The following is an 18,314-nucleotide window of genomic DNA, read 5'->3' on the forward strand; positions in this document are numbered from 1 at the left end:
AACAGAACCTTCTTAGCAGGGGAGGGGCGAGCCAAAGCATCAGTGTGGTGGGGTGTCCCCAGGCAGAGCAGCAGCAGGCCGATGGGTGCTGCTGCTTTGCCACACACGACCCCGGAAACTAGACTTGGCCCCGGTTTTAAAAGTGACCCTTCAGGGTAATATTTTCCTATTCCACAATCTCTGTTTGCACAGAGCAGTTCCTGCTGCGCTCAGCCAGGATGGGCGCGATAGGGGGAAGCTGCCATTAGCCAGGCCCCCCTGCTCTGCCAGAGCAGTAGCAGGGATGGGGGGTTTGTGGAGAACTAGCTTCTAGGTCAGGCTTACGACACCGTCTGATGGCCCATGCCTGGGGGTGAGCCGCTCTGGGCCACTCGGGAGGGAGTCATGGCTGTAGGATGCCAGCAGTCTGTCAGGAGCTCTGTGAACGGCCTGTGTCTCCCCTCAGCTCCTCTCCATTAGTGCAGCGAGCCAACGGGACCCGGGGCCTAATGCAGAGCCAGAAATGCCAGGGATGGAGATTACTGGGGCTGGCCTCACTGCAGCTGAGCCGAGCACAAGGCCCGTTGGTCTCAAGGGCTGGGCTCTCCGGCTTGCTGCCATATGATTGCTGTGGCCACCCTTCCACCCCCCTCTCTTTGCCGCTCTTCTCAGGGGCTGGTTTGTGGGCTGCTCTCTGCAGAGGGCTGGCAGGACAGCCCCTGAGACCGTGGCACTGGGACCAGCCAGCGTGCAGAGCACCCAGAGTCCCAAGCGGCAAGAGAACCGGGCCTTGTCCTGGGTGTCCTTCGCATTCCCCGAGTCTCGGGGATCAGGGGGTTCCTGAATGCGCAGGAGCAGGTGCTGCATAGGGGGCCCAACGTGAGACACTCCCTGTTGTCGGGGAGGGGCAGCATTTGTGGGGTTTTTCTTCTTTCTGAATACATGTAAATGACTAGCTGGAGCCAGGCAGGGCCTCATTTTTGGCTACGTCTGTCCTTGTGTTTGGCCTGCAGACCTCTCTGGAGAGCAGCTCTAGAGGAACGGCATGGCCATTCTGCAGGTCTGGCATGCAGCGCACTTCTTTCATCTGCGTTTCATGAGCTTCCTTCCCCCATGGCCGCAGTGCTGAGCTCCTCAGGAATCGGAACTGAACAACCGCATTCTAATTAAAAAGGCATTTGTTAAACTGTGCTGCTGCTCAGCGTATAAAGTCATTGCAAACACCCTCATGCGCAGGGCTCTTGGGGGGCTGGAGAGGAGTGCTGGGGCTTTCGCCTCTGCAGCCCTGGGCTCTGATTCATTCTGGGCACAAAGGAAAAGCAGCCTGGGCTTCTCCCATGCCAGCACCCAGGGGCATTTATCAGCTGGTGCTGTGACATTTACAGTTCATCAGGACTGTCAGTCACTGTCTGCGTGAGAGGCCAAAGACCAGAATAGCAAGAGACAGGTCGCTGTGGGTCAGAAAGAAGGAGCAGCGGTTGAGCTGCGGGAGACCCAGGGCTGCAGGAGCAGAGGGTGGGGTGGGGGGCACTGCAGGTCAGAACTGAGGTGCAGCAGCCGAGCTCCAGGGGAGCCAGCGGGGCGGGGGGAACTGCAGGTCCCAGTACACAATGCTCCTTCTGCTTTCGGAAGCAGAGGGGTAGGAATATTTCAGCAGCCCACATCTCCTGGGGCTGAGCAGACACCTGTTACTGCTGCGGTATGGACCCCAGACCGCTGAGAATTTGCACCTTGTTTGAGATGGACGTTTTAACTTTTCCAGAAACTCCACTGAAGTCAGAGACCAAGTCCCATTCTCAGCAGCAAGCCTCACCTTCCTGCAGTCACTATCTGGCGCAGCCAGCCTTCCCACCGACCTTTAATCATGGGAGTCGCCTAAATGCAACGGAAGAATTGTCACCGAAACAGCCTGAGCAGTGCCAGCCAAGCCCCACTCACACAGCTCCTTAGAATATAGCCGAGCTATTGTAATCCTGGCAGATTTTCACTGCACGACAGGCGAGATGGCGAGAGAGAGAGACGATGTCATCGCATACATTGTAAACCCCACCCTGCCTGGCCAGTCCCAGCAGGACTGTCAGCATTATTTCTATTGCAGTAGCACCCTGAGGAGCCATGCTGGCCCGGCTCCCGTGCTCTGGGTGCTGTACGAACGCACCAAAGAGCAGACAGAAGGAAGGAGAGTGGACACAGAGCCAGGGGGGTGGCTGGCCCATGGCAGGCTAGCGCCATAGTTTCATGGACTGAGTCAGAATCTCCCCCCGCCCCCCAGTGCCCCTGTGCACTGCGCTGGCATTACAAAGGGATGGGAAACTGGTCGATAAGAATCCCCTGGCCTGGGGGAGCCCACGGCTGGGAGAGCTGGTGCCTACACCACTCCCCCGCTCCCTGCACCCTCTCCCCAGGGGCAGTTACTGGCTCCTTGGAGGCTGTTACCAGCTGGCACAGTTTGGAGTAGCTCTAAGCTATGGGGGCAGGGGCAGCGCTGGGACAGCCTGCGAAACAGGGAGCTGCGAGCAGCTCTCTGTATGGTTCCCCTCCTCCAGCACCCAGCAGAGACCAGGGGAGGGGCAGGCTTATCCCTGTGTGCCACCTTTCTAACTAAGCATGCGCCCACTCTATGGGGAGTGTATTAGTTCCCCACAAAGGAGAGGAAAACCTGCAGGGCCAGGAGTTCCCCCTACAGCCAGCATCCCAGACGCAGCACAGAGGGCTGAAGAACGAGGATTCAGGAGTGAGCCTTCCTTGCAACTCTGAGGCCTGTGTGATATTGCCAGTTGTGTTTCACCATTAGCCCCCTCTCTGCACTCACGGGGGGAGGTGCACGTTCGATCTCCTGAGCAGAAACCTGCGTCACGCTGGCGAGGGGAAGGTGGGACAGAGCAAAGGGACATTTTCGGCTCACCACTGGAAAAGCAAAGAGGCGAATCTGCCCCTTACTTGGAGGCTTAGGGTAACGTTTTCCGAAACTCCTAGTCAACTTAGGTTCCTACGTGCCTAACGCTCGTCTGAAAATGGGCTTCAGATGCTTTGGAGAATGTCACCCACAATCTCTCTTTATACTGAACTCATGGGCTATGGACGTTTCACAAAACTTTCCTGTGAGTTGGAACTCAGTTCTCATTCTGCTAGGAGCCTGAGCTGACAGTGGGAGATGCGATTCCATTTCAGGGAGAGGAGAACTCTGCAAAGAGGCCATGTCTTCCTTTGTTATCTCTTTAGTCCTCTGATTCCTTCTTGCCAGGGCTCGTATTTGCAAATCATTTCCTCTCTGACAAATAGATGTATGTCACAAACACCCAGAGAACAAGACGCAGATGTAGATAAGAAGCACAGTGCAATGCAGAGCCGTTGATCCCCTCCATACCTGCCTCTCCATGCATCAGATCTGATGCTTTTCACAAGGCAAATACCCCAGGCAATGATTGCTCCATCCACATCATTTCTTCCCACATCAGCACTTGTTTGCGGAGAAGCTTAGTGTGGGGAATGGCACGTGTACCACAAGATTAACAGTAAAGCCAGGGGCTATGCAGATGTGAAAGTCCATTGTAGGCTTCACTGGAGACGCTCCATGTCATGGCCAAATTCTAATTGGGTTGTGACTGTGTATTACGCCTACCTAAAATCCTTCCTGCAATCACAGCCGCCTTCAGCAATCTTCCCCTCCTGTTCCACACTGCTGTATAGTGTTGTGCCATGTTAACCCAGTGCTTAAGAACTTAAGAACGTCCATATTGGGTCAGACCAATGGTCTATATAGCCCAGTATCCTGTCTTCTGACTGTGGCCAGAGGCAACGAACAGCACAGGGCAATTTATCAAGTGATCCATCCCGTCATCCAGTCCTGGCTTCCGGCTTCCCACGAGTGGCTGCATTTCAGCAGGGTGTGAATGTGTTCCTGAATATTTAGGGCCAAATCCTGACTATTTGCCACTCTCATAGCAAACCAGGGCAGAGCCAGGTCTCAGCATCTCTCAGGGCTGTATAACTTTATAAAGTGCTTTCGGCCCTCGGGAGTGAAAGGAGCAATAAAGACGCCGTTAATGATTCCATGGGAGAGTTCTCTCTACGGGTGTCCCCTTGGGACTAAGAAGAGAGTGAAACTGGATCTCTCTTCTCATGCCCGACGCTCACCCTGTTGCCTCTAGCCGGGAGTTGAGTTTGGGCAGTGTCAGGACTCCCATCAGGAGCTGGGAGGGTGGGTTAGGTGCAGGAGGCGAAGCTGGGGGTGTGACTGTAGAGATGCTGCCTCTCCAGAGGCAATAGCAGGGGAGGCGGCACAGCACCCCTGGCAGAGCAGACACGCCTGCTCCCTTGACACTTGACTATCTCGCTGGAGGCAGAAACTGAGCTCCCTGCTGGAAGTCCGCATAGCCTCAGTAATAGCTACAGGGATCTCATCAGCCAGGAATGTCCTGGCAAGGCAGAACCTGTCTGCCAGATGGTTTCCATGTTCAGCGCAGAAGGTGAATTGCGGCAGTGGAAGAAAAAAAGTCTAACTCTGAATCTCTGCTGTCGGTCTCCAGGTGAGCCCGAATGGGACTTCAGAGTGGCTCTGGGGCTGTGCTGGATGGTGCCAGCAGTGGGGGCTGCACAGAGACTGCTTGGGGGCACTTTTCCTAAGGGTTTTTTAATTGTCAGGGGATTGTGTATTTTGACAGGTCAGAAGATTTACTTGAAAAGTTTGATAATCTAGAGAAAACTCATCCCTAAGTACATCATGCAAACAAAATCCTTGTACCCCTGGCCTCTTGCTGCAGAATGCTGCTGTCCCAGCTGGCCGGCTAATAGTCTAGACTGGCATTTCCAGCGTCTAATCCAGGGGGCCAGCCCATTCATAGCAGTGTCATTCAAAGGGGGAAAGGCTGGATTCTCCTGGTGGAAAACATTCTTGGGGGATGAGTTTATGTTTGACAAGTTTACAATTTTCCAGAACTATCTGAGATCGGAACAAACCTGAATCTGCTGATTAACCTCATTCCTATGACATGTCTCCTCTGCCCCTAGCCCTGCCTTAGGATACAGAATACATATCTGGGGTGAACATATTGGAGGTGGCTCTGAACTCTCCTAAGCCTGATGCTAGTCCAGCAGAACCTACACTTGATGACTTCAAAGGTATTTCCATAGACCATGAATGTCTAAGCACCATGTAGCAAGGCGACGACTCAACCCTGCGCGGCGCCTCCTGCTGGTCGTCCTGGAAATTAGCTCGCCGAGCCCAGAGCGCTCCCTGCAGGCTGATGTCTCACCTTCCGCTGGCCCCCGTGTTCCTCCCAGACCCCGGTGCCCCTCTACAACAGGGTTCTGCCTTCCGTAGTAACCCCACAGTCCTGGTCTCCCCACCCTGGGGAACCCCCAACTCTCTATCCCCACCTCGCCTCAGTCTATGGCTACTGCCAGTCACCATCTAGCCCCCACTTCCTGCGGCAGACTGCAGTGTACAAGCCATTCATCATCGGCAAGGGGGGGTTGAACCTGCTGCCTTGGCCTACCCTTGGGCTGCCTCTTTGCAACCCTAGTACCTGCTTGGCCTTTGGCAAGGCCGCAGCCTGGGGCTTTTCCAGGCGGGAGCTCCCCAGCTCCCTTGCCCTATTCCCCAGCACTGGTCCACTCAGGAACCTTGCTGAGTTCCCCGGCAGCCAGGCCCTTCTCCCTCTATAGCTAGAGAGAGACGCTCTAACCTAGCGCCTGCCTCGCAGTCCCTTTATAGTATCAGCTGTGGCCTGATTGGGGCCTGGCTCCAGCTGAGGCTGCTTCCCCAATCAGCCCAGCAATTGGCTCCCTGGGGCAGCCTTTTCCCCGGCTGCTGGAAGCCCTTTCCGAGCGGGAGCAGTAACCACCCCACTACAAGCCAGAGGAACAAATGTGATCTGTTTGTCGCAATGACACGTCCATTTACCAGACACGTAATGGGGGAATAAAGTTTGTATTACGTCTACAAGGCTGGAAACATGAGGCTGCTCAGGGGGTCTCAACTTCCACATTGGGTCTGTTCTGTACCATCTATCACTCCAGGCAAATATTTTTGCTCCGGGTGGGGATAGAAGTGTGCTTCTATTCTGGGTCTGCAGGCATGGACCCCCAAATCAGAAAAGGCATTGTCCAGTCTGAGGTTCTAGAAGGGACATGCAACTGGAGCCAGATGTATAGAACCAGCGTCAAGACAAGCAATCTAAAATATATGCTAAATAAAAGAAATACCGTGCAATGAGGGTGCATGGTAAATGTATAATATAAAACCAAATGCAAGTGCTCAGTGTCAGTAAATGCATCCAGCCCTGTGAATAAAAATGCACTCTGTTCTGGAAGGACATGGTTTACAATCTGAAGCTTCCAACAGGCAATAACAAAAGAACATACATGGACAGACAGCTGCAAAAGAAAAGTCTGTGCATGACAGAAAAAGACACACACTGCTCTAGAACAAATATTTAGGTCATATCCACTGCCAAGATCATCACCAACATCCTGGCCACGTGTCTCCAATCCAGCCACGACCCTGATGGCCTCAGTTCTGAATGCTCCAGATGAACTCTCAGGGCTTTCCGCTTTCAAAGGAGAATAGTCCCCTGCAGAGGAGAGAAGCCACTGGAAAAGGATTCAAACGGTAACTGATGTTAAATGTAAGCACAGGAGGGACTGCTGGGTGCTGCACAGCCATCTACGTGGCATTTGGGGGAAGTGTCAGCTTGGAAACAGCAGGATGGAGATGGTGAAGAAGGTTTCATATAAAGTTTCAATGCTTTCAGGAAGAGTTACACTAACACAAAAGGGGGATTTTCAGAGGGTGTTCTCCTCTCCGGTACAGCTCTATTTCAGTGGGGTTACTAGGACACCAGAATGAACCTGGTGTAGCATTGTGGAGAATCAGGCCCTTTCATTAACACGAGAATCCGATGACAAGGCCACACACCGTGATGGATGCCTGCTGCGCTGCATGGCTGAGGGCTGCTGCACAGTATCTTCAAAGCTTCACTTCTGTCATTGAACCTCCTCCCGCTGGGCATTTGAGTGGACCTGGGTCTTAGCTTAGCAGTGTCCTGCTGGCCAGTGACAGTAACAAGTAGAAGTTCTCTATAGAAAAGGGGTCATTATTTAAGTTAGGACATTCACACATATCCATGGTAGCAAAGCAGCCATAGTCTAGCGTATTAACTGAATACCCTTGTAATGTGCTGATCAGAATCACTTTACAGTTCCGTGTGAAGTTGGAAGCAATAGCTCAAGACTGACAGACTTTTAGCATAAGGGCAAGGGGAGCCGCCATGTTCCTGTGGGTGAGTCACTGAGTCAAGCGAAGGGGAAGCACACAGGAAGCAAGTTCTCAGGTCCATTTAGAGGAAAATATCGCAGCTCGGGAATGATTAAGGCAATCCAGCCAGCCAGAGCCCTGTGCACAGAAGTCTCTGAACCACTCTTCAGAGTGTCTGTAACAGCACAGAATGTTTTAAAAACGACGTGTAACCGCTCAGCAGTTAAAGTAGAACAGACTGTTTTATCTGGAGTTTCAAACAATACCCAGAAATGTCCAAGTCTTCCCTGTTCGTCCCATTGGACATTGGCCTCTTACATGCCCGTATCTTGTTTACCGTGGCAAAGTTATTTGCTTTGTCCGAATTACAGACATCAAGCTGGAGACACTTAGCATTTTTTGCTAAAATATTCTGTCTCCAAAAGTTTTCTACTATGCTCAAGCAAAGTGGAACCATTCTAGCGGTTTCAATTCAATCCCTTCAGACTGGAGTAAATAACGGGGCCTTTTCTGCATTCCCTCTGATCTCGAGATGTTGCTGGAGCAGTGATTCTCGATAGGCACCAAGGCTGTGTTGGAGTGATGCCAGAGCTTAGTCCTAGTACAATCACAGAACCACTGGGTTAGAAGGGACCGCAGGGGTCATCTACTCTAACCCCCGCCAAGATGCAGGATTTGTTGTGTTAAACCATCCCAGACTAGCCAGGCCTCCTTTTGAAAACCTCCAGTGAAGGAGCTTCCACAACCTCCCGTAGGGGGACCAGACAGCAAGTGGGAAAAATCGAGACAGGGAGTGGGGTGGTAATAGGATCCTATATAAGAAAAAGACCCAAAAATCAGGACTGTCCCTATAAAATTGGGACATCTGGTCACCCTAACCTCCTGAGGTGTCTATTCCATTGCCCTACTGTTCTTACAGTTAGGAAATTTTCCCTGAGATTTTACCTAAATGTGCTGTGTGTAGTTTGAACCCATTGCCCCTTGTCCTGCCCTCTGTGGCAAGAGAGAACAACTTTTCTCCATCTTTTTCATGGCAGTATTTGAAGTAGTGGTCAAGTATTTGAAGACCACTATCATGTCCCCCCCTTAATCTCCTCTTTTCCAAACTAAACATACCCAGTTCCTTCAGCCTTTGCTCAGATGGCTGCATTCCATCCCTTTGATCATCTTTGTCGCTCACCTCTGATCCTTTCCAGTTTCTCTACATCCTTTCTCTACGTTGGTGACCAAACTGGACACAGTCCTCCAGCTGGGGCCTAACCAGAGCTGAATAGAGCAGTATTATCACCTCCCGTGGCTTCATGCTATGCCTGTTAATGCAACCTAAAATTGCATTTTATAGTAAAATTGCACTGCATAGTAGTTCAAGAGGGAGACCCAGAACCTCCCATGCGGAGGCGACGCGTGGGGAGGGCATGTGGGGTCACGTGCCCCGCCCCCAGATTTGCTGCGTGGCTTGTACTGAGCATGCTCAGTAACACAGCTGAAGCTGGCTGCCCTCACTCTGCCCCCCGCTATCGGCAGGCACGGGTCGTCTCTGTCCCATGACTTGAGGTCTGACTAGCGGAAAGCTCCCACCTCCAGCTCTCGCTCAGACAGGCAAATTCCATCACTGTGCAAATATTTTGGCAATCAGCAGAAATGGGACAGAAACGTCCCAGGAATTCTCTAAACTAGGACACTTTAACAGGAGCAGGAGCATGGCAGGACTCTGCTAGATCTTCTCCATTACCGTCAACAACGGCTTCTGCGTGGATCGTGCTGTCTCATAGAAGGACTTGCTACAGCCTCGCCTGATGTTATTTATTGTGGAGGAAACGCGGGAGTGTGTGATTTGTAATAACAGGCTGCTCTTTATGGAAGTGCTTGATGCTAAGTGGTTACAGCATGTGGGATGGTGTGTATATTTTGGTATCTATAAACAAAGCAGCTCAAGAATGCCTTGATACCAAAGGTTGTTTTTGGCTTTTGATCAAGTATTTCATGGCTAGCTTCTCAAAAAGAGATCAGCTGCTGAAAATGATAAAAATAAAATAACATAAATGGGGGGTTTCTCTCCCCTTTACTATTAAACTGGAATAATTTCCTAGCCAGTGCATCTTTCTAAACATTCAGAGGGGTCGTAGTTCTCAGAACCCAGCACACAGCACTGGTCTTAGGGCAGCTCCTCTCCTTCCAAACGGTGAGAGGGAACACGGATTCCCCTTGCATTCTGAGCTATCACAGACTGTAGTGAGGGATGAAATCTCCTTTGGGTTTATGAACAAAGACAGAGTCTTACTCACAGGCCAGGGCTGAGCTCTGACATCTGTCTGTCCGTCAGAGAACTCGGGTGCTCGACACGTCATAGTTTCTGTATTTTGAGTCCCCCAGCAAATAATTATTCTAACCACACAGGTCTAGCCAACACCTCCAGTAAGGCTAGATGCAGCCAAGTGGCGCTGCTGGCACTTCCGGGAATGGTGGCAGGAGCCCTCTGCTCACCAGTCGGTGGGTATTTACCTCACCCGAAACTTCAGAGCTCTCTAGCCTCTTCCACAAAGCAGCAAAGCTCTAATCACAAGATCCAGGTGCCTCATACCCCAACACCCAGCCCTGGTGGGGAATAGCTATATCTGTGTTCAGTTAACAGTCACAGGCATTGTGCCCCAGCTGCCCGGAGCCTGCTACGTCAGACCAGGCAAAGCCTTGAAATGAGAGAGCAGCAACTGAGTCTGTTTGGAGAAACATCCCAAAGTTTTAGGGACTGTTTCTGAAACATCTGGGTATGCAAAACTGCACTAAAAATCCTCAGGAGAACCAGCTCTCCCATCCTGTGCCCTGTCACGTCTGCTTTCAGGCCTAGCTAGACCCTGGAAATGGGTATGAGCCAAAAGGAAAACAAACAAACAAAGCAAACAGGAGTAAACTCGATTGCTCTGAGTGAGGTCTGAGGCAGAGAGGAGGAGCAGGGTTTTATTTTATCCCATTCCTATATTCAGTATTTGGTGGCCACCGCGGTGCAGTAGGTCTGACTTATTTCCATGGACCCAGCACCGAACTCCATGAGGAAGAATCCCATGTGCACTTGTGCTTGCGCGCTGATTGGAGAATGGAAGAGGCTAGGAAATCATCGCAGAGCTACTGGTGGGTTCTTCTTTTTGTGTATAAGGGGGATATTCTGAAAATATCAAAGTGAACAGGGCCACATACATCCCATGTGACGTTTGTTTCCGTATATTGTGACATTACACAGTAATGTCAATTTCCCTGGGTTGAGAAGCAGGATTCTTGCGTTTCAAGCTATTTTAGTATTCAGTTCAGTTTTTATCATTTTAAGGTTCATGCGTTTCTAATTGTTCTGAATAGCATGGTACAATTAATAGTTCTATGGTTGGTTTATTACATTTAGTAAAATTATGTGCATGTAATGTTTGCCAAGAAAAGACACAACAGAGACTTTAATCATGTAAAGATGATAATTTAGTTGTTACACTTGTTGAAATGATGGGGATTAATTTTTAAAAAGTTTGCAAACTGTAGGAGAAATGTAAAACATTAATTTAGTTAGACAAGCAAGCCAACAACTGACAAACCCTTGCAGGCCAGCGGAGTAACACGCACATGACACTCTCAGCAGGGAGGACAGTTTTATAATTGGGGGAATTTTATTATTCAGGCCAGATACTTCACTGCTGCCTCCGGTGAGCCTAACATATTTTAAAATTAAAGAGTATTTCACATCCCACCGCTAGATCTATGGGACCTGCTCATGAGATCATGGGTTTCCCTTGCTCTTGTAGAAGATACATTATTCACAAATCAGAAACTGTAGTTTCCAAGTAGATGCTAAGTAACAAAAGAGATAAAATGCCTTCCCAGAACTGCAGCATCTCTGGGGTTCTAGCTACCTGCCTTCTCTGAACCAACAAACACAATGGAGCCACTGTCTGCCTTCCGGGACTCCCTGCTCTGTTTGGTGACTCTCTGACCTCCTACCCAGGCTGTCTATGGAGAGCCATTGGAAACGTCTCATGGGGCCCTTTTAGCCCAGTTTTGTCTCTTAGATTTGTGTGTGTGTGTGTGTGTGTGTGTGTGAGTGTGAGAGTGAGTGTGTGTGAGACAGAGAGGTGCCCAGCAATGGGAGCCCATCTGCCCTTCTCAAGCTGTACATACAGGTGCTTATACATTCACCCAGCTCCCTGCTTCTGCTGGCTTTCTGGCTTTGGCACCACTCCCTTTAGCAAAGGGGGGTTGTAGGTTTGACTCTGAGCTCAAGTTGCAAAGCTGCTGCTTTCCTGGAGCAGATGAACCTAGGGCCGGCTGCAGAATGTATTTAACATTCAGTGAAGCTATTGAGCCTTGGGAAGGCCGGTGTCCTGGCTGAGGCACTGGACTAGACATCAGGAGACCTTGGTTCAACACCTGCTTCTACTGAGCTCGATGTGTGACTTAGGGCTTGTCTACACTACACAGCTTTTAGCAACATGTGACCCTAAAAGTCGCGCAGTGTAACTGCTGTTTGCCGGTTCTCCTGCGACAAAAACCGTCCACCCCCAACAAGCAGCGTTTGCGTTGTCGGCACGAGAGCGCTCCTACCTACAACGCGCGGCTCACACTGGTGCTTGTCACGGCAAAACTTTTGTCATTGGGGGTGGGGGGTTAACACCTCTGAAAGACAGAAGTTTTGTCGTTCAACTGCCCGTGTAGACGTAGCCTTAGAGATCAAGTGACTTGCCCAGTCTCCCATGTATGAGACAAGGAGAGTGTTTCCTCCCCCCACAGACACTGTGAATGGTTGTCAGGTGCTTAGATCTCTTCAGGATGGGGCTGTGGAAGCAGATGTGAAGAGGAGGATGTGACTGTACAAGGGTGACGTGGATCATTTGTGTGTCATACTCCGGTCTCTTGGCTACTCACTCACATAGCCCTGGTCTACGTTGGGGGGATCAGTCTAAGTTATGCAACTGCAGCTACATGAATAGTGTAGCTGAAGTCGACGGCCTTCGATCTACTCACCGCGGTATCTTGGCTGCGGTAAGTCGGCAGCTGACGCTCCCCCGTCAACTCCACTTGCACCTCTCGCTCTAGTGGAGTACAGGAGTCGATGGGACAGCGCTCAGGGGGTCAATTTATTGCGTCCAGACTAGACACGATAAATCGACCCCGCTGGATCGATCGCTACCCGCATGGGGCTTTTCTATATGGAGTAGAAGTTGAGGGACTAAATGCAGGTTTTTCTCCTTTGGGTTCATGAAGGTATTGTGGCCAAGGTGACAAAACAAGAGCTCTGCTTAGTTTAATAAAGGACATGATTATTGTGCAGACAGGGTATGTGGGGGCACTAGCCGCACTAGGACGGGGTGTCCAGGCAGAGAGTTCCAGAGCTTTTGGGGGTTGCTCCTGGCTAACCCTCTTATAAGTCTGTTCTACCTGTAAAAGTTAGGATGATGTAGCTGTGGCACTCAGGGGTGCGAAACTGGCACCATAGCTTTCCTGCCTAGCCCGCAGTGTAGATGCAGCTAGGTCGATGGAAGTACATGTCCACTGGTATAGCTACTGCTCCTTGGGGAGGCGGATGACCTATAGGAATGGAAAATCCCCTTCAGTCTCTGTAGGAAGCATCCATACTGCGATGCAACAGTGACCCAGCTAGAGCACCATTACTGTGCTGCTGAAGTGCCCATCTTGTAGGGTAGACAAGCCCATAGTTTCAAGTTCTGGTTCTTTGATTCACAGGTAGCTAATTCCTCTGGGTTTACAGAACAGTCGTGGTAAACAGATATCATGCCCCCTCCCCTCTGATCCTTTGTGCTTTTGTGTATCCTTGCAATGGATTGTTGCTGGTTGAGATAATATTAGTAACTTTATAGAGACTATATTGCATTGGAATTTAGACTTTGAGCGTCTGTCTGCTCATGTGTTTGCATGCACAGTGCACATTCTCTGCCCAATCCTGCAATCCTTATGAATAAGTAACTCCCAGTGAAATCACTGGGGGTTCTGCATGTGCAAGGACTGCTGGATTCTGCCCATTGCATATACTCTAATGTTGAGGGAGAGGGGCTAATCCCAAGAGCAAAAGTTGGCTTTCCTCACCTCTTGCAAAACAGGAGCCATATCACCATTCAGATCCGCTGCAGCACAGTAAAGTATCACTGCCATATTGGATCTGGGGATTATTTTGCACTTGCTGGTTATAATTTAGGCATTGATTCTGCACCGCATTTGTAGCAGCTTGTCAGGAAAGAAAAGAGGAATGTATAGTACGTCTTGTTTACTATAGATGATGATGTGGCAAAATAATTCAACAACCAGTTCTCAGGAGTTTATGACAATAATCATGAATATGTTTTATTAATGGGTAGCAATGTGTGTGGACTCAGCTCTGGTTGAATTTAACTACTATGGCTTCTCGCAGCAAAGCTCAAATCAAGTGGATATAATTTATGTTGAAACGTGTTACAGGATGTATTTATTCACAAGCATGTGCTGATTGTAGCTTTGTGCCTGATTTATGGAGTTGTACTTTTTGCTATGGAAGTCCCTACCAAAAATAATATTTAGAGTCTCCTTTTATTTACTGAGCCGCAGCAGTTTTTTGTGGGCACAGCAGTAGAGGATAGCTTATCTTGCCTCCATGTCTTGCCAAGGCAGGTCTGGTAGCAGTAACTGACTGTGGCACGTCGGAGACTTTAGTGAAATGGAGAAAGAAAAGAAGCAATGTGCAGTGCTAATGAGGCACCCCCGCTCATGCCTGGCATGTGAGCATGACACTTCATAGAAAATAGTTCAATATTAATTGGCTGAGGCACTGGGAACTTGTCAGTGCTCTGACCACCAGCCTAGAAACTCATTCTCACTCACTTTGGCCCAATGACTATTTAATTATTTGTACAAAGCAGACCAGCTTCAATAGAAGAGACCACGCCAGAATAGCCCCTAGCCAGGTAGTTAAGGCACTCAGCAGGGAGACACCTAGGACCAAGTTTCTGCTCCAGAGTGGGGATTTAAACCTGGGTCCCCCATATCCCAGGTGACTACCCTTGCCACTGGGCCCTTGGCTATATGGTGGCACTGCCCCTGTTTTGTGACTCTAGACCAAAAGAGCAAAATGTTTCATTTTGGGAATGGCAAAATTTTCAACACTGCTGATTTTTTCCAACTGAAACAATTCACTGAAATCGACACAAATCCACGAAATGTTTCAATTGCCCCGAATCTGTGTTTTCCAGCCAAAAAAAAAAAAAAAAGAGTTTTGGCTGAAAAATCTCACGTGGCATTACTCGCAGGTGCATTGTGTCTCAGCTGACTGCCTACAGACAAAGGAAAGAAGGGCAGCCTCCGGTCAGCACTCTGCCCTGGGGATCAGACTGAGGCAAGTCACGTCAACCTCTCCGTGTCCATAAACTGGGGGTAAAGGCAGAGCTGCCTCCTGAGAAGGTGCAGGGCAGCGTGAGGCTAAAGTCGCTGATGGTTGAGGCGCCCGAGAGCTTTGCATGCAAAGGGTAGAGAAGTGCAGTGTGGTATTAACTTCTATGGCATTCTGGGGCCAGATTCGTCACGGTGTAACTCAGTCCCCTCCCTATGAACACAGAGCAGTGCATTAGTGACTCCTGTGTGCTCCCCCGCTCCCCCTCCAAATTAAAGCTACAGCTCACTGATGCAGGGACTCTGGATTCCTGTGCACGCTGAGAACCATCAAACTCGAGCCAGCAGCCCCATTTCTCGCTTGCTTGCAGTTGTCATGGGGGCATAGCTGCAGGGGTGACATTTTCTGACAGAGCCATTCCCACGTTTGGCAGCTCTTTCATTCAATGCTTTTCATTTCGCAGGGATGTTTGTTTACTTTGGGCCTGAGCTGACAGGCCAGTGCCTCGTGAATTACCGCTGGTAAGATGTTTGCACAGAGACAAGTGGGAGCAGTCCTGCAGCCTGTTTTAATGCTGGAAGTGCCCATCACATTCAGAGCCTGATTAAGATTAATAAGACCAAAGTGAATTAAAACAATTCCCCCTCATTCTCTGGCATGAGCAGCAGCGCTGGGATTAGCGTAACTAGGTCAAGGGAGAAAGGCCTTTATCCTTCCCCTCTGATTTGCTTGGCGACTGACAATAATTTAGACTAGGAAGGCATATGGGTGCATTTAGACTACAGAACTGTAAACTCAAAGGATTCATGGCTGCAAGCTCTTTTCTGACTACAAATTGGTTGAGATACAATTGTCTGTGACAACTTTGCCAATTTCCTGTACAGTAGACTGGTCTGTGATCCCACAAGCCCAATGCTAGGCTCCTGCACCTTTCCGAGCTCAGTAAACCAGACACTTCCTGGTTCCTGCTGCAGGCTGAGGGGCCTGGCCCCACAGACATCACTTGTTAGGGGCTGCATAGGAACACGCTGCCACATTCTTAAAGAGCCGTCGCAGTGTGCAGGGGTACGCGTGCTAAACACTGAGGAAGGATGGAATTTGTAAAGGTTGCCCCTAGCCACAGAGTCCATGGAGTATACACAGAGCATCACTTTGCAACGCTGAGCATGTGGTGCGCAGAGTGTTAATACTTTGCAAAGTGACGCGAGATGTACGTAGGCACCAGGTGTGAAATTTAACCTGGTGCTGGAGATGGAGCCACCCTACTGATCTGCCCAAACTCTGGGGAACTGGGTCTAGATCCAGCCAGGGTGTCTCAGTCCCATCTCCTCTTTCAGCACGAGCCCCCAAACCTCCATCCCTCTGAGCCCTGTGGGGGCAAACTGCCTCTGGTCACTCCATAGTCCCAGGCTGTCTCCCACTGGACATGTGGCGGGCTGAGCGGATGGCCGCGGTGTGCTGCTGCGGGACTGAGGTTACATTCACACCTGCACAGCCGAATGATCTCTGGAATGACCTGGAGGGAGGCTAATGAAGGGCAGTTGAGCCAGTGATGAGACCTGGGTGAAAGTTTTCAGTCAAAACTATTTTTTTTCTGAAAAAGGCAGATTTAGGTCAACGGCAACGTTGTGCGAATTTGTCGAAGTTGTTTGCTGGCTTTTTTATGACCAAAACAACAAACAAACAAACAAAAACAGTTGTGAAAAAATTCAGAATGTTTCCTTTTGATGTTTTCTAAAGGGAACACTTCAGTTCAAAACAACTTTTTGTTTTGAAATTTACTCCACTTTTATTTTAAAAAATATTACAAATCTTTGAAAACAAACGTTTCGGTTCAGGTTGAATGAAATGTTTTGTTTGATCCCAAATGATTTTTTTAAACTTTTCGGTATGGCCAGTGAACTGAAAAACCAGGTGTTCGCTCAGCTCTGCCGGTCACATAGAAACAAGGCAAACGAGCCCTGGTAGCAACAGGTCAGCAGGTGACTGGGATTCAATTTCTGTCTCTGCCACAAATGTCATTTGCTACTTTGGACACGTCACCTAGGCTCCTAAATCAGTTGGATGTTGCAGTGCCTAAATACCTTTAAAAAATCTGGCCCATAGTCTCTATGTGCCTCAGTTGCCCATCTGCTACCTGGGAGCCTTTCCCCACCTCAGAGGGCTGCTGTGTGGGAAGATAAACACATGATAAAGATGCGGAGGTGCTCAGTGCTAGAGTGAGGGAAGCCCTTCGATCGCTCTTTCAGAACCTCTCCAGCAGAGTCTGACTTTTCCCTTTGCTGCACATCTTCCAGCATCCTGAGCCAGATCCGCTTCTCAGTAGCATGGTGCTGCCCCAGGCCTGTCTGTGATGGCTGTGGCTTTTCGTCTGGAACACATGCGCTCACGTGGGAGTCTGCCATGGGCTTTATTACTTATAAATAATTCAGGAATAGTTTAGCAGTGTCTGTTGTAATTAAGAACACAGGTGGTTTCCTCCCAGCAAGTGGCCGTTACGCTGAGTTAGACTGCAACTTTACAAAATATAGGCACAAAAAAGTATCTTCATAAATATAATAAATGGTCTCCACGCAGATTCCAGAACCTGGTTCATACACTGAACTTATTACTGTACCTTGGGAAAGTGTGAATCGCTAGCAAAGCCCCCTCTTCCTGGGCACCCAGCCTCTGCAGCACCTCAGGGAAACCAAAGGAATTCTGAGCCTGTAACCTGGTCATTTGATACTGCTCAGTCCTGGCTCCATTTGGTGCTATCCTGCCACTGCACCAGTCCCACAAGTTACATCCTGTAGAGAAGAATGAAACCCCCATTTTGAAACTCTTTGAGAAGCTGGATTCCCTGCCACAGACTAGTTGCCTGTCTCCACATTTCCACTGCACTGTGTGTTCTTGTCAGCAGTCTATATATTCCATTGCAAAGGACCCTTGTCCTCACCCTCTGCAGAGCTGCCTGCGAGATGCCAGCATCCTTTGGAATTCTGTGAACTGGGCCCTCTGGAATGGTGTCAGTCACACCCGCTGGTACAGAAGCTGTAACTTGTCATTGGTAGGGAACTGGCCCTCAGCTGCTCAGCAACCAGGGAGCCCAGCCACATTACAAAAGCACCAACGTCGGGGAACGTGGTGTGACGTTACACCCCATATCCTTCACAGTTATGCCATATTCATATCATAACCATATTTCTAAGATATACTTGATGCAAGATGGCTCATGTCAGATATCATTGAAAAGGTTATGAGCTACTGAATGTGTTTATCCAATTTGTATGCATGTATCATTTCTGTATCTGAAGCTAGGAATATTGACCATGTCCCTGTATTTTGGGTGACACTCACAAGCAGCCTTTCAGGTATGAAAGGCCAAACAATGCTAATGGCTTATTGAGGAAATGCACACAAGCACCAGGACTACCCCAGGAACTGCATGCAGTAGAAACCTCTCAGAGACAGCTCGACACAATGGGAACTGTTTGACCCAGGTCACATTTGTTTTGTTTATTATTAATCCCAGTTTGTGAAATTCATATCTGGGGGGGAAGAAGCTGTGCATACCTCTCTTCACGTTGAGGGAGAGGGTGAAGCTTGCACTGTGCAGATCTTTCTGTACAGCGCAAGACAGTATAATCCTATTTTGGGTTTAGTCCCCAAAAGGGGTGTACATGTGAGTGCTGGATAAATCCTCTCACAAGGAGCTGACTTCAGTCTGTGGCTGCAGATGGGTGT

At 49.5% G+C, this 18,314-nt stretch overlaps 1 long non-coding RNA gene across 1 annotated transcript in view; it reads left to right on the forward strand.

The window, feature by feature from the left end:
- Positions 1 to 10,241: 10,241 nt before the first annotated feature.
- The window catches only part of LOC123351082, a 136,264-nt gene continuing 128,191 nt past the window's right edge, over positions 10,242 to 18,314 (forward strand). The window contains exon 1 of the long non-coding RNA XR_006573918.1: positions 10,242 to 10,363. This is a non-coding gene — a long non-coding RNA (uncharacterized LOC123351082). The remainder of the gene's footprint in view (positions 10,364 to 18,314) is intronic.

This window comes from Mauremys mutica, chromosome 16, assembly GCF_020497125.1.
Source record: "Mauremys mutica isolate MM-2020 ecotype Southern chromosome 16, ASM2049712v1, whole genome shotgun sequence".
Lineage (NCBI taxonomy): Eukaryota > Metazoa > Chordata > Testudines > Geoemydidae > Mauremys > Mauremys mutica.